This window comes from Acinonyx jubatus, chromosome B3 (assembly GCF_027475565.1).
Source record: "Acinonyx jubatus isolate Ajub_Pintada_27869175 chromosome B3, VMU_Ajub_asm_v1.0, whole genome shotgun sequence".
Classification (NCBI taxonomy): Eukaryota; Metazoa; Chordata; class Mammalia; order Carnivora; family Felidae; genus Acinonyx; species Acinonyx jubatus.
The window spans coordinates 117,194,606-117,221,090 of NC_069386.1; the positions used below are offsets into that span (position 1 = coordinate 117,194,606).

Here is a 26,485-nt window from a genome sequence, read left to right on the forward strand (position 1 = left end):
AGTGGCAGATCTGGGACCAAACATGGGGCTCCCAGACGTCCAATCAAATGCTTTTATTCTGAGATATTTTAACACTCCATTCTCTTATTTTACACCCAATTACCGAGTCCTTACTATCTTCCAGGTGCTATGGGGGAGGGGAAGTGTGCAGGGAGGCAAAGAGATGAAAACAACACAATCCTTGCCTTCAAGGAGCTGTTTCCTTAGATCTGTGATTCTTGGGGGAAAAAACAACGAAAACTGTGAGTCAGACTCTCACCCTATATTATCTTCTATAGGTGATGATGAAAGAGAAGGGGGCAGGGAACCCTTTTGGCTCCTCAAGATTTATAAGTTGGGTTTCACGGACCCCAGGGAGGCCAAAGACAAAGGAAACCATGGCCAGGCTGGGAGAAAGGGCGTAGGGGTAACAACGATCAGATTACTTCCAGCCAGACTGACTAGTGGATGGAAACGGTGACAGCAACTCATCCTGGTATGATGACCCACAGATGACAAGCCTTCAATCAGGCACATTGTTTCACTGAGTCCAAGGCAGTTCCCTGAGGTGGGTACAACAGCTACCTTATCCCCACTTTAGGGATGAGGAAACTGAGGTTCAGAGAGTTCAGGTAACTGGCCTCAAGCTGATAAATGCCAGCGCTCAGCCAAGAACTCCTAGTCTAGTGCTCTTTCTCTTGGTGGGGGTGGAGAATTTGTGCTGGGTTGAAATGATAGGGACAAAGCAGTGGTCAGCCATAGTGATAGGCCAATCTTCCTCTACGCAGTTTTATTTTGATCACTACATTCTGCCACTCAGAGAACTCTGCTCTGAAGAATTGGAAGCACTTTGCAGGCCTGAATGAGCTCATTCGGCACACTCTTGCCAGAAAGAGGGCAGACTCCAAATGGAGGCTCTGTCTAGGGTGACCAGAATTTGGGCACATAATAGAAAACAAGGCTCAGGTATCTCCACTCTCTGCCCTTATGCACCAAGCAGTATGAGGCAAAACCAGCCTTCTTCCATTAGAGTCAAGGGGGCCACAGGACAAAATGAAGGTATATTCTGGTACCTCCTTCCTTCCCTGGAGAAATGGGTTAATCAGTCCTAAGGGGCCTGGTCCATCCTCGGCCCAAGGGCCATTACCGGGCAAAGAAATCTTGAAGCGTGGGGTGAGGGGAAGACCACAGCCACTCCAGTCACCCTGATGAGCAGGCTTGGGGAGGAAAGGGATGCTTAGTGAAGCTGGCTCAGATTTCCCTCATGAGCAAAACCATGGTGGGCACTGGGGTACAGGAGTCCGGGAAACTCTCCTTACCGTTCTTTGTGGACAGGGTGTCTAAGAGCTGTCTCAGGTTGGGGTTAAGGCCTGGTGGTGTGGGGTCAGAGTGTCCAGGTGACTACCTGGGCCCCAGTCCCACAGGCTCCTCCCAGCATCCCCAGTCTGTAGGGTGAGGGGTAGGGATAGACTTGGCAGTGATCTCTTGCGGAGCGCAAGGTGCAGTCAGTAGGGAGGAAGATCCCCCATCCCTGAGAGGGGTCCCACTGCTCTCCCCAGCTCGATCGGGCCTCGGTGTCTCGCTCTGGGTTCCCTCTGTGCCCCCAGACGGCCCCTTACCTGTCCCGCCGAGGACGGTCCCGCCTCCTCCGCGGGGCTCGGGGGCCCAGCATGGGCCGGTGAACGACGGCGCCCCCGCCTTGCGGCCGCGGTGGAGCTCCCAGGAGGGCGCCTCTGCTCCCGGCCCCGGGTCCCTGCCTCTGCCTCCGCCGCCGCCGCCGCCGCCGCCGCCGCCGCCGCTTCAGCACCGCGGACAGCTCCCGCCCGCCGCCCGGCGCCGCCGCCCGCCCCGCCCGGCGCGGTCCCGGGAGCCCCGCATCCTGGTCCGGCCCCGCCGCCGCCACGCAGCCCTTAGCCCGGCCCGAGGCGGCTCCGCGCCGACTTGGGAGAGCAGAGAGGAGGATTCCCCTCCTCCCTGCCTCCCGCCGCCGCTGCCGCCGCCGCCGCCGCCTCTTTCTCCCCTCCGTCTCCCTTCCACGCTCGGGAATCAGCCCACCAGGCACTCCGGACCCAGCTCCGGGGCGGGGCGGGGCGGGGCGGGGCGGGAAGTCAGGGGAGCCCAAAGGAGGCGGCGGAGCGAGGGGCGCACAGCTGGAAAGGTCTCTCTGATTCCTGGAGCCGAGCTCCCTTTCTCAGTCCTTCTCCTTACCCTACTTCCCCATTCCCCCAGGAGCGATGGGCGGCCCTCGGGTTTCTTGAAGTATTTTGGAGGTCCTAGGTTCCCAAGCTCTGAGTTTTAATATTAACCTAAAGAGAAGAAAAGCAAGCAAGCAGAAAGCATTTATTGAGCGCCTACTATATACCAGACACCATGCCAGGTTTTTATGTTTGTAACCAATATAATCTCATTTAATTTTCTTAACAACTCTATGAGGCAATGTAATCCTCCCCTCCCCCTGCCCTTCCCCCTCCATTTTACACAGGAAGACGCTGTGCTCAGAGATTAAATCTCTTGATTGGGAGACAACAGTGCTATGCTGGCAAGGGCACAGGCTTTAAAGACCATGGGCCTAAGGTTTGGTCTTAGTGTCTCATTAACTGTATAACCTTGAGTGAGTTAACCTCTCAAAGACTTGGGTTTCTCATCTGCAAAATGGGGGAGCTGTATCCACTTCATAGGGGTCATATGAGGACAAAGTGAGATGACAGATGTGACATATTGGTCTCAAATAGGCCCTCAGTGGGTACACATTCTCCTCAGTTCTCCCAGAGGGAGATCTGAGATCTGAGCCCAGGGCTTCGGTCTGCTTTGTCTCCCCTACTGTGCTGCTCTTTATCTGTCCCCCTGCATCCTGCCTCCTGGTTTCCTTTCCTTTTTTTTTTTTTTTTTTAAATCATGGGGGATACCCTCATCTTCAGGATTACAAGTAGATGGGGCTATTTTTCAAGTTCCATACCAGGTCTTGAGTCTCACCACAGTACCAGGGGATTGGGAGGGGAGAGTGTTCCCATTTTCTGAAGGCAAATAGGGGCAAAGTAAACCCCAGAGCAGAATGAAGCAGGGGCTGGGGGTGGAAGGAGGCCCTGGGGACCAGGCTCTGGCAGTGGGAGTCCTCTCTCCTCCCATCCAAGGGTGTGATAGCACACTGAATAGTGAGCTCCAGGAACCCCTTACTCCCACATAACATGAAGCATCTGGGGAAGTTCACTTTAGTTCCCAGCATGCACTGTAGGAGCCAGGAGCTCTTGTCATGGAGTTTGGGTCTCCTCCTCTCCACTGGACAGAAAACTCCCCAAGCCTTGTGCAGTGTCTGGGCTGGGCTGATGATATTGGTGTTTAACCTATTGGGTGCTAAATATATTCTGTTCTTCTTGCCCCTGCCCCATTAGAGTGGAGGCCCTGAGGCTAGGAAGGTTCTTGGACCACTCATCTGGAGCCTATAGAGCATCTGCAGAGGCATTTCTCCCTTCCTTACCCCCCCCCCCACCCAAGACCCTGTCCCTTGAGTCTATGTACCCTCTTGCACCTTTGCTCCCCCGTGGCCTTCCTCTCACAGGGTCTCATGGCCTTCTACTTGGCCTTGGCTCCCCTCTGCTCCTTCCCTCCCTACCCTGGCTTTGCTCCATGCCTGGGCTGCATACCGAATTACTAATCAAAAGGATAATAAAAAAGCCAGTGAAGCAAAAGCTGCATATAAATTGCAAATACTAATGTTGATAATTATATGCTGTTGCCTGGAGGGAAAACTTGTGGAGCGGCCCCTGATGTTGTGTCAAGGACCCTGGCCTAGGCACCGAAAGACCTGGGTTTCAGACTGGTTTTCGTCCTGAATTGGCACAGCCTAATCTCCATGGACTTTTGCTTCCTCAGGATTCTGAGCCTCCTCAGCAGCTTTGAAGACACTGTAGGGGCAATCAGCACCATGCGAAATTGTGACAGAGAACACGGGCTGATGCAGTGGTAAGTGTTTCTTTCAGGGAATTTCCCTCACAAGATCTAGGGGGTGGTTCAGGAACGGTAGACTCTACAACTATGCAAAATTTCCATTCCATGTTCCTCTCCCTTTTCTTCCCCCCTCTTTTCTCCATCAGGCATGTCCTGCTATGTAATGAAGGTCTGCTTCCCTGCTAGACCCTGAGAATAGAGGTATAAGCCATAGTCTGGGTCCTTGAAGGAGCTGCCACGAAGGGTGATGAGGTAGATAAACACGTTAACCAGCCATTCCAAAACATTGAAATAAATGTTATCATAGGGTAATCGAAAAGGACACAGAGAAGGAAACAACTAGCCTTGCCTGAAGAAGTACCAGCAGGCTTCCTGGAGGAGGTGACATTTGAGCTGAGTTTCATTAAACAATGAGACATTCACCAGGAAGGCCAGGAGAGGAGGACATTTTGGAAAGAAAGGCTGGAGAGAAGAGACGAGGCTGGAGGACTGGTGAGGAAACTACAGCAGAGTCCAGGAAAGAGACAGTGAGAACTTGAATAAGGCAGAGTCAGAGGGATGGGGAACACAGGATGGGTTTGAGACACTTCTGGGGAGAACAGAGAGGAGAGATTGGTTGTGAGGAAAGGGAAGAGACATCAAGGGTAAAACTGGGGCCTCCTGTTTCTGGGTATCTGATGCTATCTAAGTTGGGCGTTGGGAGGGGAGTGCACTTTGATTACCCGGGTAATGCTGCTGACTGCCATAAACTCCTCAGTTTCTAGGCCTTTACACTTTCAATTTTATTCTCCCTTTAGTTCCTAGACATTTTTCTTTTTTTAGTTTTTATTTTTCTTTTTAAAAAAATGTTTATTTTTGAGAGAGAGAGTGTGTGCATTTCCATGAGGGAGGGGCAGAGAGAGAGGGAGACTGAAGATCCAAAGTGGTCTCTGTGCTGACAGCAGACAGCCCCGTGTGGGGCTCAAACTCATGAACTGTGAGATCATGACCTGAGCTAAAGTTGGACGCTTAACCAATTGAGCCATCCAGGCGCCCCTCTAGGAAATTTTCTTAAGCCAAAAAAATCTCCCATTTTACCTTGACTGTCTTAGTAGAAAAGGGAACGGCCCAGGCTTGGGCTGGGAGAGCTTAGTGGACAGAGAAACCCTGGAGGTCTTCCTGGAGGAGGCAGCAGGTATCCTAGCTGGAACTAAAGCAAGGTCTATAGAGAAGGGAAGGAGTAAGGCACTGGGTGAAAGCTTGGGAGGAAATGCCTTCATGTCCTGTTCTGCACCCACCTCTGATATCCTCCAAGCAGAATCCAACACAGTGGACTCTGTTTATGTTGGTATTAGCTCTGGTTGCTAATTTCTTTCCACCTGGGGATTTCTCTTCATAAGCTCTTTTATGCACAAACTCTTAGCTCTTTATACAAGAGCTTGATTTGCTCGCAGAATTCCCTAGGGAATGTAAATCAGCACCAAGTGTGGGGAGATCTTCTTTACTCGCTACATCAATAGACCACACAGTAGAAGAGACTCTCCCCATAAAAGAGAAGGCGGATCTCACTCCCAGCCCAGTGGGCTCAGTACCTCTGAGTCAAACTCGTGGTCAAGGCCACATAGCTGGGACCACAAAGCCCTAGGTAATGGGGTGGGAGGGAAGCAGACTGGTACGGAATGCAAGGTCAAGTGGGCCTTTGGGCTGTCCATCAGCCAAATCCTACCCCCGTGGACATGGTTCCAGAATGACATGGCTCCAAGAAGGGGTTCATTTCTGGGTATAAGTAGGTAATGGGAATAAATTCTTGACTCTGTACTGGAGAGAACCCTGGAGATCCTCACTGCTTCTGAGTCAGGCTCTTTGGTTAGAGGCAGACCCCCACCCCTCCAACAATGAGGTCTGTAGTAGTCTGTCTCTTAAACTTTGGGTGGCTTTGGAAGTACCACAACTACCCACTTCTCTCCATAGGGGATTGCAAAACTTCAGATGAGGCAATTTCTTTAGCAGCACACCAATTCATGCAGGGAAAGAATCCAGGAGAGTTCTCAGCACCAGTCCTGCCCAACTTCTTGCTCTCCTACGGAGCACAGGTTCACTCAAGCCTGGGAACGTGCATGGCCGTTCCTGCCGTTTTGAGACCCAAAGCCAGAGCATGAGGAGGCGGAATAAGGCAACCACAGACTGCACAGCTCAGAACTCCATCCACGTTAACTCTGGCATCCACAGGCTGCCTTGGGGGCATGTGAGCTCTTGCTCACTGGCAGAGGAACCTGCGCTGCTGGCACTTTCCCACTTTCCCAGAGCAGGATGTGTGACTGCATATGTGTGAGGGGTGGGGGAGGGGCCGGGGGGGTGAGATTTATCAGCAGGTGGCAACTCCACCAGGTCTTTCCTCCGATGCAATAATGAAAATGAAAACGAATGGAAGACCAAGAATGCTTTATATCTGCCTTCCTCTACACTTTTTGAAGCATTTGTTCAGCTCTTATCTCACTTGACTCTCATAAATGTGTCTCTTTCCCAGGCAACAGATGAGGAAAAGGAGTCCCAGAGAAGTTAAGTAACTTCCAACTCGGGGAAAAAAAGTCAGAGATCAGCCAAATGAAAAAGAAAGGAAACTGATGCATGATTCTGCCTTTTTTCTGCGCTTGAAGCTACAGCCAGCCAGGTGAGGTCTGCAAGGGGAGGCCTTCTTTGCCTTCACCTTGAACTGAGACCGCGAGGAGTGGGTCCCAAATTCTCGTGAGGCCCTGCCCTGGAGCCCTCTGAAGAGCTATGGTCCAAGACCTAGGGCAGGTCCCATTTTTGAGAGAGGGTGGTGGTGGTGGTGTGTGTGTAGGTTGGTATATACTTGCTCCAGGGGTAACTTTCTTTCTCTTTAAGTTTATTCACTTATTTGTGTTAAATAAGCCCCACCCAATGTGGGGTTTGAACTCATGACCTCGAGATCGAGAGTTGCATTCTCCTCCAACTGAGCTAGCCAGGCGCCTCGACCCCAGGGGTAACTTTCTGAGCCAGGAAAGGAAAGACTTTTCTCCCTCTGTGTGTAGGAAGGCACTTTCCTACAGAAGCTGGAGTACTTTTTATATTCTTCAGCTCAGGATAAGTAGGAGAGAGAGACCCATTCTGGATGCCTACTCTGTGTCAAACGCGTACCTTTTAATCCTCAAAACAATTCAATTAGGCTGTTTTTAATCGAGGCCCGTGGAAGTTAAGTTAATGTGCCAGATGCATACATCCAGCAGATACAGGCAAGATTTGAAGCCAGGTCTGTCTGATGCCAAACTGAGCACTCTCTACTCTCTTCCCCAGCAACCCTGCTCACTTCCATCATTGTCCAAGGGATTGGGACATTTCATGAGGGAGCAGAAAAAGAAACCTGAGGAAATAACCTCAAAGTGTAAAAAGAGCCTCTCTGAATGTCCCTTTCCCCTCCAGTGGAATGGGAATGGCGCAGGGCCCTGAATTCTCTGCTGGGTCAGGAGCTTATACTTGCCAAACTCTAAGGCTGAGAATTTTCCTGTGCTTTCTTTGTTTATTTCCCTTTTGTTCTCCCTTAATTTTTCTGATGTTCCTTTTGAAAGTCATGGCCTGACTCAGCTGGTTAAGGGGACCCAAGAGTGAATGGGTGGGGGAGGAAGGAGCAGTGGCAATGTAGCTTTAGGGGCCGGCAGGGTGTGCCAGCAGAAAGGAAAATGACAAATTGGGGGGAGGGGACGTGAAACACTCAGCTTGCTGTTTTTCTCTTCCAGAACACCCCTCCCAAGATCTCTTCTTTTCTCCTGCCCTGGAAGGTGTGTGTGTGTGTGTGTGTGTGTGTGTGTGTGTGTGTGTGTGTGAAAGGGACAAGAGATAGGTCCTCAAAGGCCAAGTTATTTGCAGTTACCAGCTTCTTGATCCCTGGTCCCCCACAGTCTCAGTACGCTTGGGGCATCCACATAAGGCCCTGCCTCACAGTGAGCCCACATATGGTTTCACTGCAGCCTGTGCCCCATCTGTCATGCACATCTCGATATTCAATCCTCTCCCTTCGGCTCCCAAGCCTGTTATTCCAGCACAGACCTTGGGTACTGACTCCATCAAACTGGCAGGGCTCTGCTGTGTCAATGAGAATGTTAAGAGTGATGATGGTGAAGGCACACTGTGCCAGGTTGGGCACTGGAGAGCTAGCAAGAGGGTAGTACGATAGATGACAGAAAGAGAGCTGGACGGGCAGATGGATGGATACACCGATAATAGATTATCTAAGTGCCTACCATGTGCCAGGAACTGGGCTAAGAGCTTTATGTGCATTATCTCAATGACCATCTATTAAATATGTGAAAGAGGCATTCACTCCATAATATAATTCAGATTTGTTCTCAAATAATTTAATAAGTGCCAGGCATCATGCAAGGTGCTTTCTATAGTCGTAATGCTAATCCATTTCTTCGGCATTAAGAGAACGATTACTGCAGGGATTCCTAGCACTCGCCTGAAGAGGTATTGTAGAGGGGCTAGTAGAAAGACTGTGAGCCTTGGCATCGGTCAGGTTGGAGTTCAAATCAGGATAGGTTTGTCAATACAGGTTTGTTCTTGTTTTGGAAAGCAATTTGGCACTATGTATCAAGGACCAAAGTAAATCCACTACTGGTAATCTGTCTTAAGGCATACTAACAGGTAAATATTTACTGAGTAATTACTATATGCCAAGAACTGTTCTAACTGCTTTAGATGAATCATCTTATTTAATTCTAACAGCAAACCCAGGAGGAAGGTACTATTGTCATCCCTACTGTACAGAAGCGAAAACCAAGGCACATAACTTACCCAACCCTTGTAAGGGTAAAGCCCAGATTTCAATCAAGACAACCACTCATCAACCCTACACCATGCTGACTGTATAAGCTTTGCACATAAAACTGCCCCTTACAGTATAATTATCATTATAGGAAATTTGGAACTCCTGTAAATGTCCAAAAAAACTGGGCAAACAGAAAGCAAATTTAACTAATGTCTTTAAAGAATTTATAATACCATGAGGGAAATGCTCATGTTATAATACGAAGTAGAAAAAAGCAGGCTACAAAATTATACATGCAATATAACCACAAGTATGCAGAAAAGCCCAGAAAAACATCCTAGCATGGATTAAAGTAAGATCTGCTAAGGGTTATCCCTGGAGAGAGGCAACCATGGTTCCTTTAAATATTTCTCTTTTTTTCCTGTACTTTCTAAATTCTCTGCAATATACATGCATTACCTTAAAATTATTTTAAAACTTACATAAAAACAAGTATTTGCTGAATAAATGATTGGTCTGTTGGGTGCCTTTCGAGGACTCATCTCTTTTAATCTCAGCACTGGCAGCAGGAACAATGGTGGGGTTGGGGGGTGACCTCTACCCCTGGCCTGCACAGTGTGAGAATTATAGTAAATGAGGTCACATTTCTAAAGGGTTATGTTCCCCTTACAGCTGGGTGGACTGAAGCCCTAGTGATCCTCATCAAAAAAGGAAGGCAAAGAAGAGAACAGCAGGAAGAATGCACGGAGTGTGAGACACAATGGCAGCGGAGAAGGAGGACGTGGGGGAGACAGCTTGGGGGCAAAAGGGGAAGAGATAAAAGAAAGCAGGAGCCCAGAGAAGGGTTGGGGAGCCGTGAGGGCTGAAAAAGCCTAGGGGGGCAGACTGACAGACAGACAGACAGACAGACACAGACACACATATACACACACAACACAGCAACCTGGCAAGAGATATAAATTCTCTTGACCCACCAATGTTCCTGCTGAACTGCAATGGATTGCCCCAGTGTTACAGAAACCATTTTCTACAGTGAAATGATGCTTCCATTTAGGGGAAGCCTTTTCCCGGGCTTGCAACTTGAATCTCTTCTAGCTGCCTGGCTACTCCCCAGTCCTCAAGGCCCTCGCCAAGAAGGACCTATATGCACTGTAGCCATTGCAATTTGCCAGGGACAATTAGACCTATCCCTGCTGCAACCAATCAATGTTGGGAGCTTTGGTACCGGTGGATAGGAATCATGACATAAACACAGGATTAGCACCCAGAACACAGTTTGCAAAGGCTGCCTAAGGGTTCTAGTTTGTAAATTAAGGTACTAAAGAACAGAACAAAAACCATGGGGCAATGTGAGATCTGTGATGGTCACCTGAGGAATCTGCCAGAGGGAAAGAAGTAAGGCCCAGAGAGAGAAAATTGCTGACCAAGGCCAAAAGCTGGCTGGTGGGGGAGACTGGGCTTTCTGATTCTTACCCAGTAGACCAGTCCTTTATGAGTTATAGTTTTTGTCTGTTTTCAAAGGGCTTGTTGTGACCCTACCCTTCATTTACCTTTATAATATGTCCCTGAGGTAGGTAGGGAGCCAGCTCTTGTTTTGTGGGTAGAAAATGTACAGCTCAGAGAGGCCATGGAATTATCCCAGTATCAGTGGGCTGATGGATGATGTGCTGGGGCTCAGACTAAATCTCAAGAACATGAGTGCTGGGCCACACACTTTCCTGAGGAACTTTCAGCCATGGGAAGTCAGGAGCAACTTTAGTTTCTGCAGTTTTCTGGCGTCCTCAGGCCAAAATTCCTCCTTGGGGTGGCCTCGGAAGTATTAGAGGTGGAGTGAGTGTGTCCCAGTTTCCGCTGTGATATTCCATTTCTACCATGAAATCATCTGCATGGCTATAGTTCTGATGTGAGGCCTTAAGCCCATTATCGCTGACAACCACTGGTCAAGCAGTAACTATATACAGGGAACAGAGTAGGTTCTGGGGATACACAGAAATATAAGACATGGCCCTGGTTATCAGAGACAAGATTATTTTAGCTTTGGAATAAGGCCAAATACGTACAAATGCAACAAGATGACAAGTCTGAGGTCTCTCACAGTGGCCTGTCTTCACACGTACTGTTTTGCTTCTTTGAAATCCCCTACCGCACCCACCCGCACAACTCAGGTGTTTTCCTCCTTGGGCATCTTTTCCTCTACTCCTCAGCCTGGATTGGATTCCCCTCTACTGGCTTCCTGTAATATCCTGTATGTCCCTCTACTGCAGCACCTAACATACCAACCATACTTTTAAATCTTACCTGTCTCGGGGCGCCTGGGTGGCTCGGTCGGTTAAGCAGCCGACTTCGGCTCAGGTCATGATCTCGCGGTCCGTGAGTTCGAGCCCCGCGTCGGGCTCTGTGCTGACAGCTCAGAGCCTGGAGCCTCTTTCAGATTCTGTGTCTCCCTCTCTCTGACCCTCCCCCGTTCATGCTCTGTCTCTCTGTCTCAAAAATAAATACACATTAAAAAAAAAATTAAAAAAAAAATAAATCTTACCTGCCTCTCACTCCCATCTCTAACTCTAAGCTTTGGGGAAGAGGATGGGGTGTATTTCCATCCCTGTTCCTAGTTTGTGTCTGACACAAGCCAACACTTAATAGATATGTGCTGAATAAAGAAAAGCGACCGTTCTGCTTCTGCTGCCTCCAGCAGATAAGCTCTAAGGTCCCTTGCAGCTCTACCATAGTGTGACTTTATGTCACCATTTGAGGCATTGTTTTTTAGTCACAGTGGTCTCAATTTCATTGAGGCTAGATATGACCTCATTTAGCAGTAATGGAAGCCACCTCACTGTTCCCCTCCTTTTCTCCTAAAGGACCTAACGATAATCTGAGCATGAGTAACAATGGGAACATGTGGCTTATTCACTTCCTTTTTATTAGAATTACGGGACCTGGCAAAGTCCACTGGGAACTTTCTGTCCACTCCTAGCAAAGTCTCTGCCTAGTTACCTAGTTGCTGGGCAGGTAAGGTTGGGAAAATCTGGTGGCTAGGCAACACAGAACACTCAGGAAAGGAAAACAGCCAGAAATATTTGCAGACTAGAAAGGCAAGGGAAACTTGATGGAAACAAACATTCAAAGTACCTGCCAGGCTTTTAATAATGTCAAAGGAAAAGAGCCTGGAACCAGCTGGAGGAAAAAGATAAGAAACACATTTATTTTCTCTGCCCAGACCATATCAACTGTCCCCCAACCCCATACCTTGTTTTACTGTTAGAAAAAAAAATGGCCACATTTCTCAGGCGAGCTGCATTGTGCCAATCTCTCTCTATACGTAGGAAAACTGAGTCTAAGAGGTTAGCAAATTTATTTGGCAGCAACATTGGGATGTGCCGCTGTCCATGGTTCTGAGTCCCCCCTGGGGCCCTGAGGCATCTGAGTCTTAGCCAGGTTCTTCTGCCCCCACAGATGACCCAGCTAATGAATGACAGGAAGAAGCTGGGCTGTGGACAAAGAAGACTTGAGAGCTTGTTTGGAAATGCAGATCTACAATGTATTATCTGAAATCCCTGGGGTCAGATGTTTTTCAGAATTCTGAATTTTTCATGTTTTTAACAAGGTAATATAATGTGTCTATTGAATATTATGTAAAATCCTTAGTGAAGTCCAGGGCAGCACCACATAATCAAACACATCGATATTTCCTCAGAAAAATGTGTGACTAGTCATCCCAAATATGATCAATAAAGACATTAAGTAGCCTCATGGCAGTTCAGGGTCTTCCTCCAAATGAGTTCATTTGCATTAGTCTTATGAGAAAACTTCTGGTCCTAAAGTGTTTTGGATCCAAAATTTTGGCTAAAGGATTGCAGTCCCACAGTAGTACCAGCCCGTGGATTCTAACCTCGGGTCAAATAGACCTGCCAAAATTCCTATGGTTGATCAAACTTTCTAAGCTTGTAAATTTCCTGACTGGGGGTTGCAGGCAGGGGATGGATGAAGAATGAAACTAAACCAAAGAAAATCAGCTTGACCCATCTAGTCCTCAGACCTCCCCACCCCCAAAGATGCACAAGTATAATTTTCTCTTTAGGACAAATAGCTGATAACTCTGAAAGTATATAGCTGGATATCCTGGAAACCCCATAGATGGCACACAGATTGAGGTATGGGGGAAGAGGCCATTAGCCTTTTTTTTTTCTACCCACAAGCCTGACTACCCCTTGATTCTGGGCAAGCTCACATCTCCTATCACGTAAGCATGAGCATAGTTGGCATGACTGTGACGGGGGAAGAATATTTTGTCGTCAGTACATAATGATGATTATTAGTCTTGTGGACTGTCTACTAGTTGCTAAGCTCTGTACTAACTGCTTGATATGCATTATCTCTCCTCTCCTTACCCTGTCCTGTGGAGACAGGATTTTCTCCACTTCACAGATGAGGAAACTGGGGCTCATAAAGGTTAAATAGCCCCCCCTGAAATCATAAGCTGGTAAATGGTGGAATCAAGGATTTTAACCCTGACTAAATTCTACTATGACGCATTACTTTACCTCTTTTCCTTTGTCTTCATTGTCATAGGCGTTGGTTTGAGTGTGAACAAGGGGATTAAATTGCTGCTAGTATTGAATCAGTTCAGCTTGTGGTAGGGTGTTTTTTTTTTTTTTTTTAAGTTTGGTTATTTATTTTTGAGAGAGGGAGAGCACGAGCTGGGTAGGGACAGAGAGAGAAAGAGGGAGAGAGAGAGAATCCCAAGCAGGCTCTGCACCATCAGCACAGTGCCCGATGGGGGATCAAACCCATGAACCTTGAAATCATAATCTGAGCCAAAATCAGGAGTCAGACACTTAACAGACTGAGCCAGCCAGGCACCCCAGTTTGTGGTAGGATTTTAGTTAACTGTCCTGTGAAATGACTTATATTTACATTAATAGTATGTTTCAAGTTTTAAAAAATTTTACAAATAATAATTGTTCTTGGAGTGGGGGAGTGAAGTATAAAAGGCTGCTTTTGGCTATGTTCTCCCCAGGCCCACTCCCAAGAAATTATGGCTTGCTGTGTATCCTTCCAGAAGTATATATGTACTTTTTAGTACATAGGAGATCATACATAGGCCACCATGGCTTTTTTTTTTTTCCTGCCTAAATACTATATCTTTCCAGGGGTGCCTGCTGGTTCAGTCAGTAGAGTGTGCAAGTCTTAATCTCCAGGTTGTGAGTTTGAGCCCTATGTTGGGCGTGGAGGTTACTTAAAAAAATAAATTAAAAAAATATATCTTTCTAAATCTGAACATACAGAATATCTCATGTTTATTGTTATTAAACTAGTCCCCCCTCCTCCAGAGTGCCCTCCTCACACATCCTGTTTCTTTTTTTAAAAAAATATTTTATTTTTTAAAGTCATCTTTCCACCCAACATGGGGCTTGAATTCACAACCTCAAGATCAAGAGTTACACGCTCTACTGACTGAGCCAGCCAGGTGCCCCTTATTAAACTAGTTCTATTTTTTTTTATTTTTAAAAATGTTTTTATTTATTTCTAGAGAGAGACAGAGTATGAGCAGGGGAGGGGCACAGATAGAGGGAGACACAGAATCTGAAGCAGGCTCCAGGCTCTGAGCTGTCAGCCCAGAGCCTGACGCGGGACTCGAACTCACGAACTGTGAGATCATGACCTAAGCTGAGGTCGGACGCTTAACTGACTGAGCCACCCAGGCACTCCATTAAACTAGTTTTAAAAATGAAATGATAAATATACTAGGCAAATAGTAGTGAAAGGAATGGATTTCCAATTACTAGACTAATACAAGTATGCATGACTGCTTGGTTTTGAGGGAGCTTAGTATAGTGGTTAAGAGCCTAGACCTAGAGCATTTTGGATTCAAGTTCCCACTCTGTCCTCATAAACTCTGCAACTCGATAAATTACTCAATCTCAATTACTCAAGCCTCAATTTTTTATATCTGTAGAGTGGGTTTAATCATGGCACCTCTCTTGTGGATTTGTATATACTAGAAGAGAAATGCAGTTAATGAGTTTAGTGGTTTAGTACAGTCCCTGGGACAGAACAAGTTATGTACATCGTTCAAATCTGAAGCAGCCACATTCTGGGCTCCTGGCTGGCCTGGTCAGCAGAGACTCTTGATCTCAGGGTCATGAGTTCAAGCCCCACATTGGATATAGAGCCTACTTAAAAAACAACAACAACAACAAGGTGTAGCCCCATTCCTAAGGCTAGAATAGATGTATAGGGATCTCCCTATATGTGCTTATAGGATAGCCCTTAACTGATAGCACTGAATTCTTTTATCCTGGAAAGTGAGAATAGATAGGTCCAGGGATCTCTTGCTCTCCATTCCCCTTTCTCCTATCACAAATTGACCACAGTAAAAAATTTGAAGGTCATTGCTTATGGCAGATTGAACCTTGGACCTTGGACACTAAGCTGCTGCCCAGGGTGTCTATATGGAATTCAGCATATAAAGCACTGAATTTGGAGTTTGAACTTCTTACCCTAAATCTGCCATCATCTTGCTGTGTGACTTTGAACAGATTGATTCTTCTCACCCGAGAATTTCTAAGTCCCATCCAGCTTTAGGATTCCAGGATCCTTTTCTGATATCTAGGATTCTGGTTTTGATTTCCAGGATTAAACAGATGTGGCTACGGGGAACTTATGTACTTAGAAAGCTGCTGGTTAGTCTGGTTTTGGTGTTTGCTCTGCTTGGGAAAGCAGAGTGCTGTTTAAGCATTGCAGGTTCTGGATCAGAAAGGCAGGTTCAAATTTTGACTCAGCCACTTCTTACTTAGGCATATTACTTAACTTATCTGAGCCTCAATTTCCTTATTATGTAAATATGGGGTTAATAATAGTACTTACCTTAAAAGTAATACTTACGCTTTTTGATCCTTCATTTTGCAAATATTTGTTGAGCGTTCACTGTGAGCCAGACGCTGTGCTAGGTACTGGAATACAATTATGAGAAATAACAGATGGACTTATAGTCTAGCATGGAACACAGACAATGACACAATCTAAGCTAGAAAATATAAAATCGCAACTGTGACAAGTGTGGCTAAGATTTGCAAAATGGTGTTGTAAGACTCTATAACACAGGGATCTTTTGTGATAATGAATTTCAGGTAAGGTTTTCTTGGGAAAGGGATGTTTGCATTGAGCACTTAAGAGTGAAGAGAAAAAGATATGACTTCTTTGAAAGACCGAGGTATTTGATTTTAGAGCTTCCACATGACATTAGTGAAGCTTACATTCTAGAACTACAAAGCGGACTCAACCCTCTTGAAAGGGAGACCTGGAGGAGAGCTGGGAAGGGAAGAGATTAAAGCTACTTTCTTTAGGAGTCACATGCTCCCAGAGTCAGGGTCAGACAAAGTTAGTAACTGTGGTTAGGGGAGAGGGGTAGGGAGAGATGATTTCCCTGTGAAGGTCCCAACCTCTAGGGCATCTCTCCTTCAGCATATCTCGGTCAAAATCATGAAGTTTTCATGAACTATTTCAATTCACTGACTTCTCTCAATTCCTATGCCATTTAGGGCCCTATATAATTTATCAATTGCTGATTGAGGTTCCAATAAAACAAACAGATAAAATAGAATTTATTAGAAGGAATTTATAAGTTCAATTTTTACTTATTTTAAGATCAGTAAATGAGAGAAATGAGGCTGTTCTAATAATGTGAAAGGAAGAAGGAAAGAAAGAAAGAAAGAAAGAAAGAAAGAAAGAAAGAAAGAGGAAGGAAGGAAAGAAGGAAGGAAGGAAGAGAGGGAGGGAGGGAGGAAATCAGGAGTTCTGTTGGCCTCGGAAACCAACTTGTTTCTTTATTTTGTTTTGACTATAAAAGAACTCCAAAATACTAACTGATTCAGTAGTTGCAAATAATAACAGTTTTAGCTTGCAATGATGGGATATTCTTTAATTAATCAAAGAGGAAAGAAGAAAGAACATTTATTCTAAGACCTGCACAAAAATGAGCTAGTCCAGAGAACAAGCTGGCTTCCTGTGTGTGTGTGTGTGTGTGTGTGTGCGCGCGCGTGTGCGTGCAAATATATACACCAGCTCAAATATTTTATGAATACTATATTATCTGCTTGATTATATATTTTTATTCCTTAAAACAACCCTATAAAGTAATTATTATTATCATCCCCATTGACTGTACAAGAAAATTAAGGCTCAGAGAGATTTCATTTCTGGAGACATGAAAGTCTAGATACACTAAAAAACCCATTTACTGAAAACAACTAAAACTTTGGGGTAAAATAATTGTAAGCCATCAATGATCTGGCAAGAAAGTAAAGAATCTACAGAGTAAAAGAAGGAACTAAGTAATTAAGCGAACTATTGAAGCTCACTGTCACCCTGGGGATGTCTTCTCATCTTAGTAAACTTAAGTTTGAGATTTTACAGACTTCCGGGGCTCAGGAGACAAAGCCTAAGTGTTCCAAGGTTCTTGTATGATTTGAGAAGAGGGTAAAAATATTGATTTATCATAGATTTCAATCATTTAAGCATGTGGAAGTTTTTGAAGATAATCATTAAAAGAATAATGATAGAGAACATGTCTTCCAAACCAGTACCAGAAACAAATGGAATGAAAAAAATTTCAAATAATGCAAAAGAAGTCAAGAAAGGGGGGGGGGGAAGGAGAGATAGAAAGGATGAGACAAATGTAGTGTACAAATTACAATGTAGAAATTAATCCAAATATTGTTTATTGCAATTACAATAAATATAAATGGATTAAGTACTACAGTAAAGGATTCATATATATATATATATATATATATATATATATATATAATTTATTATCAAATTAGTTTCCATATAACACCCAGTGCTCATCCCAACAGGTGCCCTCCTCAATGCCCATCACCCACTTTACCCTTTCCCCCACCCCCATCCACACTCAGTTTGTTCTCAGTATTGAACAATCTCTTATGGTTTGCCTCCTTCCCTCTCTGTAACTTTTTGTCCTCCCTTCCCCTCCCCCCTGGTCTTCTGTTAAGTTTCTCAGGATCCACATATGAGTAAATACATATGGTATCTGTTAGGATTATCAAACTAGATTAAAAAAACAACCCAGTTATATGTCATTTATTATTTATTTATTTATTTATTTATATATAAAGATTTTATTTTTTTTTAAAAAAGGGGGTTACACCTGGGTGGCTCAGTCAGTTGAACAACTGACTCTTTGATTTTGGCCCAGGTTAAGATCTCACAGTTTGTGGGACAGATTCCTACATTGGGCTCTGTGCTAACAGTGCAGAGCCTCCTTGGGATTCTCTCTCTCTCACTCTCTCTGTCCCTCCCCTCCCCAAAATAAATAAATAAACTTAAAAAAAATAAAAGAGACACACCCAAAACATAAAAATACAAACCAAGTGGAAAATAATATGCTAGATAAGCACTAAATAAAAAACTCTGTTGTAGCTATAGTAATAGTCAAAATGAAATCTAAGGAAAAAAAAAAACCCAAACCCACAGTATGATTATAGATAAATGGAGTCACTGCATAATGACTCAAATACAGAAAACAAAGTGAGGGTTGCTGGAGGGGAGGTGGGTGGGGGGATGGGATAAATGGGTGATGGGCATCAAGGAGGACATTTGTTGGGATAAACACTAGGTATTATATGTAAGCGATGAATCACTGGGTTCTACACTGTATGTTAACTAACTTGAATTTAAATAAATAAATTAAAAAGAAAGTTTAATCCATTAGTCAAACAATAATAGCAAAGAGAAAATATTCCTAATGACATAGCCCTCAAAAAAGTTACAGTTATAAGGAAAAACCAGAAAATCCACTATCATAGTGGGAAGTTTTAGCACAACAATTAATAAATTAAGCAGATGAAAGATTAGGAGAGTATAAGAAATTTGAAAAACACAAGTAATGAGCTTGGTCTAATGGTAAAATATAGACAATTGTACCTAAAAGTACAGAATACAACCATAATAAAAATATATTGTGTGATTTATAACATATATATAAGTAAAATGTATGACACTAATAATATAAAGGCCAACAGTTGGGAAATACAAGTATACTATTGTAAGGTTCTTATACTCTATGTGAAGTGGTATAATATCAGTTGGAAATAGATTGTTATAAGTTAAAAATGTAAACTATACACCTTAAAGCAAGCACTAAAGTAACAAAGAAGAGTTACTGCCAACAGAGACAAAATAGAAGCAGAAAAATATTCCAATAATCCAAAACAAGACAGGAATGAGGAAAAAGGAAACACAGAAGAGATGGAGCAAATAGGAAATAAACACTAAAATAATAGTTTAAGCCTAATTATATTAATAACCATATTAAATGTAAATGATGTAAATACTCCAATTAAAAGGCAGAGAACATCATATTGGATTAAAAAAACACGACTCAACTAAATGATGCTTAAAGAAATACACTTAACAGATAAATGCACATATGAGGTAAGAGCAAAAGGATGGAAAAAGACATACTGTGCTACCATTAATCAAGAGAATGCTGGAGTGGCCATATTGAGCAGATTTCAGAGCAAAGAATATTAACAGAGATGAAGGTTATTTCATAATAAGAAAGGGGTTCATTCATCAGGAGGACATAAAAGTCTTAGACATTTATATACCTTAATTATAGAGCTTCAAAACACCTGAAGCAAAAACTGATGGAATTGCAAGGAGAAATAGAAAAACCCATAATCATAGTTGGAAACTTTAATACCCTTTTCTATATCCATTCCTTTTACGTGCACACAGACCATTTACCATGAAAGACCAAATTCTGGATCATAAAGTGACTTCAATAAATTTAAAAGGATTCAAATCATATAAAGTATGTTTTGGGGGACACCTGTGTGGCTCAGTTGGTTAAGCTTCGAACTCTATCTTGGCTCAGGTCATGATCTCCTGGTTGGTGGGATTGAGCCATGCATTGGGCTCTGTACCGACAGTGTGAAGCCTGCTTGGGATTCTCTCTCTCTCTCTCTCTCTCTCTCTCTCTCTCTCTCTCTCTCTTTGCCCTTCCCCTCTCTCAAAATGATAAAATACTTAAAAAATAAAGTATGCTTTCTGGCCATAATAGATTTAGTATGGAGTGCAATATTGGAAATCAGCAACAGAAATATATCTGGAAAATCATCAAATATTTGAAAACTAAACAACACACTTATAAATAATCCACGAGTCAAAAATAATACATGTATTAATAATTCAAAATTAGAAAGTATTTTGAACTGAATAAAAATGACAACACAACATATCAAAACCTGTGGAAGGCCACTAAAGCAATACTTAGAAGAAAATTTATAGCACTAACCACCTATATTAGAAATGAACAAAGGTCTCAAAATGATGACCTCAGATTCCACCTAGAAAAAGAAGACAAATTAAATCCAAAATAAGCAGAAGAAAGGAAATAATAAAGATTAGAACAAAAACCACTAAAATAGAAAACAATAAAAGAGAAAACCAGTGAAACCAAATGCTGGTTCTTTGAGAACGCCAATAAAATTGATAAACCTCTGGCCAGGCTGGGAAAAAAGAGTAAAGACACAAGTTACCAACATTAGGAATGTAAAAGATAACATCACTACAAATTCTACAGATATCAAAAGGATAAAAAGGAAATATTATGAATAATTATGCCGATAAATTTGACAACTTACATGAAATGGGGAATTTCCTTAAAAGACACAAGTACCAAAACTAACATGAGAAAAGCATATAACATGAATATCCTTGTATCTATTAGAGAAGTTGAATTTGTAGTTAAAAACATTCTCACACAGTGTGGAGTTTCCTCAAAAAATTAAAAATAGAACTACCCTATGACCCAGTAATAGCACTGCTAGGAATTTACCCAAGGGATACAGGAGTGCTGACGCATAGGGGCACAGGTACCCCTATGTTTATAGCAGCACTTTCAACAATAGCCAAATTATGGAAAGAGCCTAAATGTCCATCAACTGATGAATAGATAAAGAAGATATGGTTTATATATACGATGGAATACTACTTGGCAAAGAGAAAGAATGAAATTCTGCCATTTGCAACAACATGGATGGAACTGGAGGGTATTAAGCTAAGTGAAATAAGTTGGGCAGAGAAAGACAGATATCATATGTTTTCACTCATATGTGGATCTTGAGAAACTTAACAGAAGATCATGGGGGAAGGGAAGGGAAAAAAATAATTACAAACAGAGAGAGAGGGAGGCTAACCATAAGAGACTCTTAAATACAGAGAACAAACTGAGGGTTGATGGAGGGGTTGGGGAGAGGGGAAAGTGGGTGATGGGCATTGAGGAGGGCTGTTGTTGGGATGAGCACTGGATGTTGTATGTAAGCCAACTGACAATAAATTATATTTAAAAACAAAAACAAAAACCTTTCCATAAAGGAAACTCCAGGCCCAGACAGCTTCACTGGTAAATTTTATCAAACATTTAATGAAGAAACACTACTTATTCTACATGGGCTCTCAGAACATGGAAGAGAAAGAAACATTTACCTATTCATTTTATAGGACCAGCATTATCCTGATAACAAAACCAGACAAAGACATTACAAGAAAAGAAAACCAAAGACCAATATCCCCCATGAATACAGATGCAAAAATTCTAAATAAAATTTTAGCAAATCAAATCCAACAGTACATTAGTAGGATGATACATGATGGCCAAGTGGAGTTTATCCTAGGAATGCAAAGTTGATTTCACTCATATCCATCAGTAATTCATTTGAGAGAGAGACAGACTGAGCATGAGCAGGGGAGGGGCAGAGACAGAGAGAGAGAGAGAGAGAGAGAGAGAGATACAGAATCCAAAGCAAGCTCCAGGCTCTGAGTTGTCAGGCCAGAGCCTGATGTGGGGCTCAAACTCACGAACTATGAGATCATGACCTGAGCTGAGGTCGGGTGCTTAACCAACTGAGCCACCCAGGATCCCCTATTTAGTTTATAAGTTTACTTATTTATTTTGAAAGAGAGAGAGCAGCGGAGGGGCAGAGAGAGAGAGAGAATCCCAAGAAGGCTTTGCACTGTCAGCAGTCAGCACAGAGCCCAACGCAGGGCTTGACCTCACGAACATAAGTTAACATCAAGAGCTGGACGCTTAAATGACAGAACCACCCAGTTGCCCCATGAGCCAATTTTTAAAAAATGTTTATTTATTTATTTTTGAGAGAGAGAGAAAGAGAGCATGACAGGCTCTGAGCTGTCAGCACAGAGCCTGACGTGGGGCTCAAACTCACAAACCATGAGATCATGACCTGAGCCAAAGCTGGATGCTTCACCAACTGAGCCACCCAGACGCACCCACCATGAGCCAATTTTAAAAAATAAGTGTTAATATATACACATCCCCCTGTTCTTTTTCCCTGGAGGACTCTGGCCTCTACACTCACCTATTACTCATTTCTTCCGCTCTTCAAGTAGGGCAAGAAGGAAACAAGTGTTTGGAGAGGAGGGGAATGAGAGGTGGTGGGTCAAGTGGGGCCAAATGAAGAATCCTTCCTCTGTGGTGTGAGGAATGGAAAGGCAGGAAGCAGAGTGAGCAAGCCTCTCCATCTCTCTGAGCCTCAGCTATTAACTTGGAGGGATGCGGACAAGAAAGGGAAGCATATCAGTCCCCATGAGGTAGATCATTCTTAGAATCAGAGCCCGAGAGTGGTCCAAGGCATTTAGAGATCATCCCCCCTAGTTCACTCTCTCTTTAAAGAGATGACACCTCACACCGTGGTGGCTGCCAGAGGGGAGGGAGGTGGGGGGATGGATGAAATAGGTGAAGGGGAGTAAGAGGCATAATCATCTTCCAGTTATAAAATAAATAAGACATGGGGACGTAATGTGCAGAATAGGGAATACGGTCAATAATATTGCAACAACTAACACAGATAGTAACTCGACTTGTCTGCGGTGACAGTTTTGTAATGTATGTAGATATCACATCACTATGTTGTACATCTGAAACTAATACAATTTTGTATGTCAATTATTCTTCAATAAAAATAAGTGGACAATGCCTGAGCAACGAAGTCACCTGCCCAAGGGCCCACAGCAAGCAAGGGGCTGAGCCACGTGACTCCCAGCCTAGCTGTGACTCAATCTCCTCTGTTCTCTAATTAGGAATCTTGGAGCTGCCCATGGTGACACACTCCCACCCATTCTTGTGGTCTCTAGGGATGGCCATACCAGGGAATGAGAGACACAAAGGACCGGCTGTACCTTAGAATCCCCCAGGGAGCTTTTTCAAAATTCCAATATCTGAAGCCTACCCCAGACCAATTCTATCAGGATCTCTGGAGGACGGGGCCTGAGTGTCAGTACTGGCTGAAGGTCCCCTCGGCGATTCTAATGTGCAGCTGGGCTGTGAGCTACTGGCTAGGCAGCCCAGGGATTGCCCAGCTGCAGCTTCACGTCACACATCCCATCACATTTTACTCCCCGCCCCCATCCTGACTCAGGGCTGTCCTTTCTTGTCATTCTTTGTGCTCTGCCTAGGATGAAAGAGCCAGGGAGGAGGCTAGCGTGGCCAAGAACACCTGCTCTGTCCCTGCACTTGTCCTGGAGTCGGGCACAACTTACCCTTCTCGACGCCTTCCCATGTGGAGCTGGTGCCCCATTGAAGCAGAAAATGCTGGTGCCCTCCCTTTACCCCAGTCTGACCTGTCTTCTAAGACTTCCTGCCTCTTTAGCCTCTCATCCCTTCTCTATACCTCCAACCCCCGACGCCCTTCCTTTCTCAGTCTTTCTTTATCAGAAGTTCCAAGCTCTTTTCTTGGTTCTCCCTCCTGCATCAGTGGCTGAACTGAGTTGCTCCCTGGTGCTTTTCTTCAGGAAGGGGACGTGATTCTTTTCAGTAGACGACCTGGCTGCCCCAACCCCACGCCAGCAGGGAGCAGCTCCCCAGATGTCGGTCACTGCCAGTGTCACTGACTTCAGATGTCAAGAGAGGAGGCGTGGCCACCTCTCACCCTATAATACAGCCCATGTCCCCTTTTCTCTTCCTTCTCTACCCTGCCTGAGAACAGTCCTGATGAGAAAACTGCAGTGATAGCCCCACAAAGGACAGAATCTTCTCTTGAGGCCCTACTCTGTGCCAGCCATTAAGACTACAGAGATGAATAAAGCTGTCCTTTCCCTCAAGGAATTTATAGTCAAGTAAAAGGTAGAATTTTTTTTTTTTTGCTCAGGGGAGAAAGGAGGGTGAAAGTGTGGTGTGGGAAAAGAAAATTTTAGTACCTATCACGTGCCAGGAAAATACGATCTTCTTATATGATCACAAAATTCCATGTAGAAGATGCCATTCCCCGCCCCCCCCCCCCCCCATTATATAGATGAGGCAATTGTGGCAAACAAGGTTAAACAACTTGCCAAGCTTACACAGCTATTAAGGGCCAAGATCAGGGTTTGGACCCACATCATTAGACTTCAGTTCCACTGTTTTCTAGACGTCTGATGGTTATACCATACCCGATCCCAGCACCCTTCACCAGACTGAGCCCTGGGGACAGCAGAAACCTCAGAGTTAGAGGCCTGGCTTCTTGTCCTGGCTCTGCTGCTAACTAGCTGTGTGACATTGGACAGTCACATCTCCTCTCTGGGCCTTGGGTTTCTTACACATAAAGTGAGGGAGGTAGACTAGGTAATTTAGAGGATCTTTTTCAACTCTATGCTTTTCTTGATTCCATTTCCTTTCCCCAATCAGTTATGTATTCGTTTTGCTTCCATCTTATAAGAAGGGTCACTGGAGCTCGGGGGTGGGGGTTGGGGGTCATGCCATCAATTTCTTGCTGGGTTGGAGCTGGGACTCACAGTCCAGCAGCTGGTACACTGCAGTGTTCATCAGTCAGGGCTGGGTGAGTGCAATTAGACTCCCCCGGGAGGCACTGAGAGTCCTGGCTGCAGGATTCCAGGAGCCAAGGCTATGCCCCTGCGTGAGCCACCAACAGCCACCACTTAGTCCATGAAATCAGGCTGAGGGGAGGAGAGGATGGCCCAGAACTAGTCACTGTGGAGCCTCCCCAGGCGTTTCACGCTTTTGAAAATGGCCCTGAGAGAGATGCTATCAGGAGGCGTATTTAATGGGTTTTGGAAATTGGCTAATTTTGTTGCAATCGTCTGGATGTTGCCCGATGCATGCTAAGTATCTAGGGCCAGCGTGGGCTTGTGAGTAGGGCCAAGGTGTCCAAGGCCTTCAGAGATATGTGGCACAGGGAGGGCAGTGTGGAATGGCTGGTCATTCCTAGCTGCCTGAAAGATCCCAGGTGACCTCAGGTCATCAGGCTTGGTGTTGGGTCAGTGCCCTCTGCTGCTCCACAAGGTGTCATCCCTGCCTCCTTCCTCCCCGCCTCCCCATTTCACATTGGCTCTCCCTCACCTTTCTCCGCAGGGCCTCCCTTCTCACCTTTGCCCATAGCCCCTGCCTCTCCCCTGCCCCCAGCCACCCCCAAGTGGAGTTCTCCCTAGCCACCCTCTCCCATGCCTTGGGTCAATAAACCATCAATACCCTGTACTGAGAAGGAACACAGAGCTCTTTGCATGCCTGATTCACCAAGAACTGCTCTTCCAGCCCCTCCCTGGGCCTCTGGCACGTTCTCTCCATCCTTTGGGCCCTGCCTTTCCTCCTCCGGAGACATTGTCATCCATCAGCTCTCTGCCTCACTGGTCACAGTTCCTTCTCTGGCTGTCTTCAGCTGGGTTGTTTATTTTCTTCCTTTCTCATCTTCCTACACCCTCTTCCTCCCCTCGTTCCTGGATTTGGGTTTTCTGTAGGTTCCTTATCAGGGTTGTCCTGCAGAATGGTGCAGAAGAGAGGTCCAAAGCAATGCACTCTTTGATCTTTGAGGAAACAGGGCTACAGCCTCCTGCAGTGATGCTGCTTAAAGGGTCCAAGATTTGGAACCAGAAGACTCAGTGTCAGAACTAATTCCGGGAGTTTTGGACAGGTTCATTACCCTCTCTAAGCCTCAGTCCTCTCATTTATGACATGGAGCTGTGGTGGCCAAGCGAGAAAATAACAGCTATCATTTGCTGAGTGTATTTTGTATGTTTGGCTCCACGTTAGGCACTTGCGAATATGCTTGCATTTCAGTATGTTTCTGGAAGTGCTTTGTGCATTAGAAAGTGCTATGTGAATGCCAGTTACTATCAGGAAACCAGAAAGCCATAATGCTGGCTCTCCTTTGTACCCAGAAAGTGATTACATGGGCACTTTCGAACAGTTCTGTTAACAAAAATTTTATACATACATCATCTCATTGACGTTCACGTGACTACTCTGAAGTAGGTAAGCAGATATGATTAGCCCCGGTCTATGGATAAGGAGTCCCAGACTCAGAAATCGGAGCCCAGACAGCTCTGCCTGTTTTCTCCACTTGCCTCAGTGCTGGGAGGTACACCTGTTCCACCTCACCTGATGGTTGGACGGGTGGGCAGTGTGGGAGTGTGCGTGCGGCATAGGCAGCATCTTGAAAGACGGAATGGAAGGCCAGGTGGGAAAGTTATCTGAAACAGTCCCAGTGGAGCTCTGAGAGCAGAAGAGTTTTCCCAGCTGGCTGGGGGGGTCTCCACAGGGAAAGGGGCTTGGTGGGGAGAGGCCTCAGGATCAGAGTGTTGGCAAGCAGGCTGATAATGGACATAAGCCAGCAGGAAATGGGGCCACCTAAGAAAAGGCATGGTGTGTCACATGAACCAACTTTCGAACACGGGGTCTAAGCCTGAGAGCCTAGCAAGGATTTGTTCTCTCTGCTAACCCCAGGCCAGATCACCTTCCAAACCAAACCACACCTGGTATCC

The 26,485-nt window shown here is 44.9% G+C and overlaps 1 protein-coding gene across 1 annotated transcript in view; it reads right to left on the reverse strand.

The window, feature by feature from the left end:
- SYNDIG1L (synapse differentiation inducing 1 like) overlaps window positions 1-12,885 on the reverse strand; it is a 28,862-nt gene extending 15,977 nt beyond the window's left edge. Inside the window, exons 1-2 of the mRNA XM_015071649.3 lie at window positions 10,988-12,885; window positions 1,599-2,285 (exon numbers count right to left, since the gene is read on the reverse strand). The gene's annotated coding sequence lies outside the window, so the exon portion shown is untranslated. The remainder of the gene's footprint in view (window positions 1-1,598; window positions 2,286-10,987) is intronic.
- Window positions 12,886-26,485: the final 13,600 nt, after the last annotated feature.